This window comes from Vigna umbellata, chromosome 2, assembly GCF_029865625.1.
Source record: "Vigna umbellata cultivar VRB3 chromosome 2, Vumbellata_1.0, whole genome shotgun sequence".
Taxonomy (NCBI): Eukaryota; Viridiplantae; Streptophyta; class Magnoliopsida; order Fabales; family Fabaceae; genus Vigna; species Vigna umbellata.
In genome coordinates, this window is record NC_142166.1 from 20,910,640 (window position 1) to 20,917,816 (window position 7,177).

Genomic DNA, 7,177 nt, shown 5'->3' on the forward strand with positions numbered 1-7,177 from the left:
TCTATTCTTGGGGAGCATCTTCTTTTTCCTCCCCCTTTGGGGAGGTTAGGTTTTGCTTTCATTTCCATTTCTATGTATTGAATCTTATTTACATTGCAATTTAAGAGTTGAAATCGTTCCTGCATTTACTTTTCTTCTCCATTTCGTTTCATCCAGTTTTTGCTGCTTCATTTTCAATCAATTTACTATTCACTTTCTTTCTCGTATCTGATTATTTCGTTTCATCCAGTTCCATTGCTTATTTCCAATTGTGCATTTTAATTCTGTCAGATTTTAGCTTTCCATTTCACGTTTTTCTACTTTGCCTATTTATGTTTCCCAACTTAATTTCATTGCAACATCTGTTTGTGTTTTGATTTACGTATTCTAGTTGTGTTTAGAAGTTCGTTTTGCTTCGTTCCATCTCTGCATGTTCATTCTAGTTCTTCTAGTTTAATTTACTGTTCGTCGCGTTCTCTGCTTCATTTCTGCAACGTTTTCTAAGCTTTTGCATTTAGACCGTTCAATTTTACTGTTTTACACCGTTCGGTCTGTTAAAGACCGAACGACTTATTCGTTTTCTGGTGTCAATACTGTTAGGTTTTAGTTTACCGTTTGTTTCGTTGTTTTAACAACAACCTTTTCTGCATTTCTGCTTTAATACCGTTTGGTCACCTGTAGGATCGTTCGGCCTTTACCTTTACTGTTCAGTTTGCTTTTACCGTTCGATTTCCATCTTTCCTGCATCTCCATTTCCTTTCTTTAGGGGTCGCTCGATATCCACTTTAAAATCGTTCGGTATCCACTTTAAAACTTTTCCATCTTTCCTCATCTTTTTCAACGTTTTTACTTACGTTTGGTTGTGTTTGATTTCATGCTTTAATTTTGTTTATTTCTAGTCACAAAAACACTTTAAACCCCCCTACGTGTTTGACCTAAGTCTTGAACCACATTTGGTCCTTGAGAGACAACCTAGGAGTCACTTCCTAGGACTATACTGCATTTTTAATGCACATCAAATTTGATGGGCCGCGACACCCCGATCACTCATTCTCGAGTCTCCAAGGTTAGAGGCAAGTTGATACGCTTTGATAGACGGTCACTGAACATAATGCTCAATACACTCACTTTTCAGCAGTGCCTCCTAGGCACTTTTATGTCCGGCTATCCTAATGATGACCTGATTGAATCCACCTTGTGCCTCCCCAAACATGGTTATCAGCTAGGGACTAGTGGGACGCTAGTGAGAATTTTAAGAAAACATCTTAATTCACTGGCAACCATCTCGAGCACCTTCACCTCAACCTGTTGGAACAACCGGTATTGATTTTGCACAGTGGAAATATTAAAACAGAGTTTAATACATATTGTTAAAAGCCAAGAGCTTGTTTGGTCACTTTAAAAAATGTTCCTTTAATTTTCTCTTAAACGTTTTATCGAACAGTTGATCAGTAGAAAATATAAAGAGTGTAGGGAGTAGAAAAATCACACAAATGATTTTTATGCTGGTTCGAATCTAAAGATTCTACGTCCAGTCGTTAATCACTACGAATAGTGATTAACTTTTTCACTAAAATAGTGACACTTGAGAACTTCCTCAGATTTCACTGTACTCTCAAATTTGCAAAGTTCTCTTCTAAAGTGTTTGGAAAGGTTTATATAGGCTACTAGTCCGAAACTGAAACGACAGATTAAAACTGCCAGCGATAATCGATTATTGTAAGTGATAATCGATTATATGCGAGACATGGAACAATTTGGGTTTTTAACTTTTCAACCGATCGGCTCGAGTTCTTCATCTTCTGCTGCTCGGTTTGGTTTGTCACAGCCTCCTGTCATTTGATCTTCAACTATGTTTGGTCTGAGCCCTTATCACCTTTTGTCGTTCGGCTTGGTTACTTATATCTTTCCAATGTTCGGTGCTAGCTAGTCGGTCTCAGTCATTCCTCACTACCGCTTGTTCCGAACTACTTGGTCTCAATCAAGTCTTATACTGTTCGGTCTTAGATGCCCCGTCCTTCAATTGTTACGATCGTTCGGTCACAGTTCTGCCTTTGTTCTCAACTTCAGCGTCCACCCGCTCCGTCTCGTTCATGCCCCACTTGATCTTGGTCATGCCTTCTACCATTCAATGTTTACGGCTCAGTTCAATTGTTACGACCGTTCGGTCTTAGATGCTCGGTCTTGGTGTCTTTTCTTATACATAAGTGCTTTTAAATTTCATACAGCAAGAGTCTTCATATAGTTCACTTTGTAGCATCATCAAAATCATTAACTTCAAGACACCAATGTTCCACATTGGTAACACATACCAGTGGGATTGTAGAATGGGAAGGATCTCGTTGTTATGAAGAAGGGTAGTGTGATTTGGATGGTAGTTTACAACTTGATAATTTTCTTTTTGTGCATCAATTAACTTGCAACTTAATTTCTGTATCACAATTCATTGATGTTTTTTATTGGATTGTTCAATTCACTAATGCTAATGCATTGTTCATAATACAGGATCGCGTAGTGAAGACTTGATTGGAGCATGGGAATGGATCAATTAACTTTATTTTTTTTAGGTATATCAAAGGTGAACACATTGATGTTGGAAATGGAATTTCTAATTGATTTGTGGCATAAGCATTAATTCACATGTGGTATAAGCGTTTGGGTCACCCATCAGAAAAAGGAATGCATATGTGGCCTTGCAAGGGGGAGAACAACCAAAAGGAGTATTGTCTGAAGACTGTAACGAAATAAGGGAGACAATATGAGTGGTGTGTAAATGGTAATGTAGTGTCTCCACATGGAGTTGATATGGTGATGCAAATAAAAAAATATGGAGACAAATATGGGAAGGGGATGGGAAACAAAATTCCATTGACGAAATATAAGAGTTTTGTCACTTATGTTATAGGAAAGTAAATTTTTTTGTGCAAGTTCACATTGAAGATCTTCATGATCCAACTTGGGAGGATATTGAGAGATATATTCTTAACCTATTTATAGACATAATTATGGATACTATTATATAGACATTATTTTATAGATATAATTATGAACATTTGATGAATTTTTTAAGGAATAGTATTTTTTTGTTTTTATGTAATTGAGTGTATATGCATATATATATTGGTAGCCTATAAATAAAAGGATGATGAATTTTCTTTCTCTGAAATTAATCAATATATTAAATATAAATTCCAACTTAGAAATTCAATACTTTTTGTTTTTAAATTCCACTCCTAAAATTTGTATTCCGACCGAAGATATTGGAAATGTGAATTGCATAAAATAAACTTACATGCAGAAGTGATTTACTTTGTGTATGATATACAGTATGGATTGAACGGTTAACACTCAGCACCATTCGGTCCATCCATTAAGGGCCGTTCAGTCCATCCGCTACATCAATGTTGGGCCATAATTGGACCGACATTTAAGTAATTACTGTTTGAATCATTATTGGGCTAAAAGTTCAACAAATGGTTAAAATAACCAAAGATATCTAATTAGAGATATTGATAAAGCCATTTATGAGTAATTAACCGAATCTCCAAGTAAGTTTGTTTTTATTTGGTCTATAAAACACTTATAAATACAATGACAAGACTAAAAGTTAGGTACGTTCCACTTACATTTACTTACGTTCTACCCACACTCCACTACGTCCAAATACTCAATAGTGATAACAATTCACTGAATAATAGTGAGCAGAAGTTCTCACTAGTACAAAAATGGTTTTTTATACCTATTTTTTAGTAGGTATAGAAACAACGGGTATAGAAAGTTTACGATCTTTTATACCTATTTTTGAATCGGTGTAGAAAGGTTTACTTTTTATACCTGTGTTATTCATAATAGGTATAAAAGTCTTATATTTACACCTAATACTATGGGAGTAGGTATAAAAAGTCCTCCTCATTGTTAGAGAGAAAATTTTCTTTTTATACCTACTGGAGCTATAATAGGTGTAAAAAGTGACGTTTTTTTTAAAAATATTTTATTTGTATGTACTACTATCCATATTCAGACCTGCATAAGATTCAATCCCAAAATACAGTTTAAATAATCAATAACAAGTAAAATAATCAATATTGTTTTCATCAACACATCAAAATGTAATATCTACCTAACAAAGTTCCTAACTATATTTACCTAACATAGTTACTTAACATATTACACATAAAATAGTTCCTAAACTCAAAATCTAATATTGAAACATTCAATCATTTATAAATGATTAAAAGAAATGCAGCCCATTGCTCCCGAACATCCTTTATTACATGTTCCTTTGGAGACGTGTCATCAAATATCTACACAATAAATAGTTTGAGTAAAGTTATAATATTAATGGTTTAAGATCTTAGTTATAAAATGTTCACGTTACCAATTTCCATGAGTCAACGACATTTGCAGATATAATTTTCTGCATGTGCCTCATGACATAATATCCGCACTCAAAGCTCCCCGGTTGACGTGAGCACTACAAGTTAAATTTATAAAGTATCATAAAATTTATAATTGTATTTATAGTTTGAAAGATTAACTACTTACAATTGGTGCAATGAATTGCAACTTCTTTCTAGAGACGATATGTGTTTCCTGTAACCTTGAATATGCCTCAACCACTCTATAAAGTTAAATGTACATTGAAGTGAGTCCTAAGGAACTTAGTAAAATCAGATATGTCTACACTAAAAATAAATTATTAAAAACTTACAATATTAGTGTATTTTTAACTGACAAAGTGTGAGGTTTTTTGTGCAATGAACATAAGAGAACTATAAGAAACTGTTGAGGAAGAATTAGTAACAATTGTCAGTGACCCCTGTAGATTCAAACAATAATAGTGTTAAATAACATTTACATAAATAAAATTTTATTAATAAAAATTATAAACTTACTGTTGCAAATAAGGTGCTAAGTACACTTGCTTTTTTCCGTTTACAAAAGCCTCTAAGAGGTAGTTTTGGACCTCTTCACCTTTATTCCCAACTCCTTGAATGGCAACAGGGTCAATAAAACCATAAATGTGATCATTCTTCTTTTCAATGGTCAACCGATGTAAATACATTAAACATTGAAAATGAATAATGTTAGAATAAAATATTGAATATATTTAAACTTCATAAATGTAGAAATTTACTTACAACAACCAAAGTTGTAGTACTGATATACATAACATATCAGTGCCAGAGAGAATTTCAAAAATATCCCTTTGACATATGAAGAAAGAGAGTGAAGATGTTCTGTTTGTGACTTCAGGAGGCATTTGTAACTCTATAGGAGAAAGGGAGATCTTCACTGCCAACACACCAAGTTGTTCTAGAATTATGTGTTGTGGCGGCTGCAACGGTTGTTGTAGTGATTCATTCATATCTTCTTGCCCTTGTGCTTCAACCTGGTATACGTATTTAAAAACTTACAAAATATTAATATTACTAATAAAAACAACAAAGTGCATAATTAAAACAATTACCTTCTTTACAATTGCTCTTAATAATCTAAGGGGCCAAAGGATAAAATTTCCAAGGGCCTGTCCCACTGTTTGAACATCCTCAGTGAGCACAGGGACTCGAGCTGTAGCATTTCGTACGTCTACAACCACCACTCTCATCATATCAGCTGTAATGGTTTCATGGTGTATGGTTGACCCCAATGTATACATTTTACCTAAGTTATCCAAATAATATTTGTAAAATATATCAAAGAATATGATTCAACAAACAAGTACATCTAGACAATATAATAAGATAAATTACCTAAGGCCACCAAGCACTGTAGGGCATCATCACTAAACAACTCGTAGTCTGCATCAATAGTGGGAGAAGCGTTTTGAGGAGAAACATCACAACTCTCCTTTGTGCTTATACAAAGATGAGAAGGTTGAGGAAGATTCCTAGGTTGGCTTGAGGAGGAGGCTAATTATGCTCGCACATTTTCTAACAATTGTGCCCGCATATCAGAGTACTCCTTCTTCAATTGTGCTCTCATATCACCGTACTCTTTCTTCATCTCGTTGATCTCCTCCCTCATCTTCTATCTAATTTCTTCTCTTATACCCTTGAGGACCTCCTCACTAACATGGGCTTTACTATGATGACTTGTTGGAGGACCGAAGAATTGACGGATGCCAATAAATTTACCAACACCTCGAACACGTCCAGAATGCTCTAGACGACCAATGGCAATTGCCAATATGTCCTCACGACCCTCGGGAGTGAATGTACCTTGTGTGCTCTGCTCGACCAACTCATCCTACAACCAAATATTTAAAGTTAAGTTAATCACATATGGGAGATCATATGTTGTTATTATATGAACTTACAATGCGCCTAGCTATGCTCGCGGTTTCCTCAAATTTGTACTCCCCAGATGGTCTTTGACGAGCTCTCTTCCATGTAACATGGCGTGGAAGACGAGTTATGGTACTCGTATCGGAGGCCCCAATAGGATTAGAGGCAGATGCCTCTTTCAATCATTTGATCATGGATGAATTTTTTTATACTCCATACCCATGGGACACAATATCTTCTTCGCATCATAATTGCGTGTTGGCAATGTGTTACCTTTAGGAAGCATGTCACTCAACAACTCAAACAACTCTGTGAAGCTTTTATCAGTCCACCCATTTCTTGCCTTCACATTGAACAATTTTAACACAGCTGATAATCGGTATACTTAGTGCATTCTGGATATAAAGGTTTTTCTGCGTCACTGCACAAGCTGTCATACATATGAGCACGTTGGAAGGAATCATGTCCGACATCACATATCATGTCCTCTAACCGATCACCCATCTCTAAATCAACTTCTTCTACTTCTACTTGAGAGTCACTTACACTTGGCATGTCTATTAATTCACCATGCCATGTCCACTTTGTGTAGCTCTTTAGGAATCCATCACATAGAACATGCTCTCGAATAACTTCAGTTCGTAGTTTTTGCTCATTCAAACAATTAACACACGGACAATAGAATCTTCCGTTATTGTCTGGAACATTCATCTTTGCAAATTTAAGAAATTGTTCTACTCCACTCTCACATTCATTTGTTGTACATATCAAATTTATCCAACTCCGATCCATTGTTATCTGTGAAAGCAATCACCTTTAAAATAGTCAAAAGTATAAATATCACTTTTACAACAAGAGCAAGAGAAATGAGATTTTTTTATTGGGATGAGTTATCCCAAATGATTTTTTCT

At 35.1% G+C, this 7,177-nt stretch overlaps 1 pseudogene across 1 annotated transcript; it reads right to left on the bottom strand.

Annotated features, from left to right (window-relative positions):
• Positions 1-4,012: 4,012 nt before the first annotated feature.
• On the bottom strand, positions 4,013-6,977 carry LOC148203590 (uncharacterized; annotated as a pseudogene). The gene is made up of 12 exons (XR_015784496.1): positions 6,738-6,977; positions 6,540-6,609; positions 6,299-6,441; positions 6,033-6,228; positions 5,733-5,897; positions 5,450-5,643; positions 5,126-5,371; positions 4,875-5,047; positions 4,691-4,798; positions 4,525-4,600; positions 4,358-4,453; positions 4,013-4,283 (listed from the first exon to the last, which is right to left on the bottom strand). The product of XR_015784496.1 is annotated as an uncharacterized LOC148203590 (transcript).
• Between the last annotated feature and the right edge of the window lie 200 nt (positions 6,978-7,177).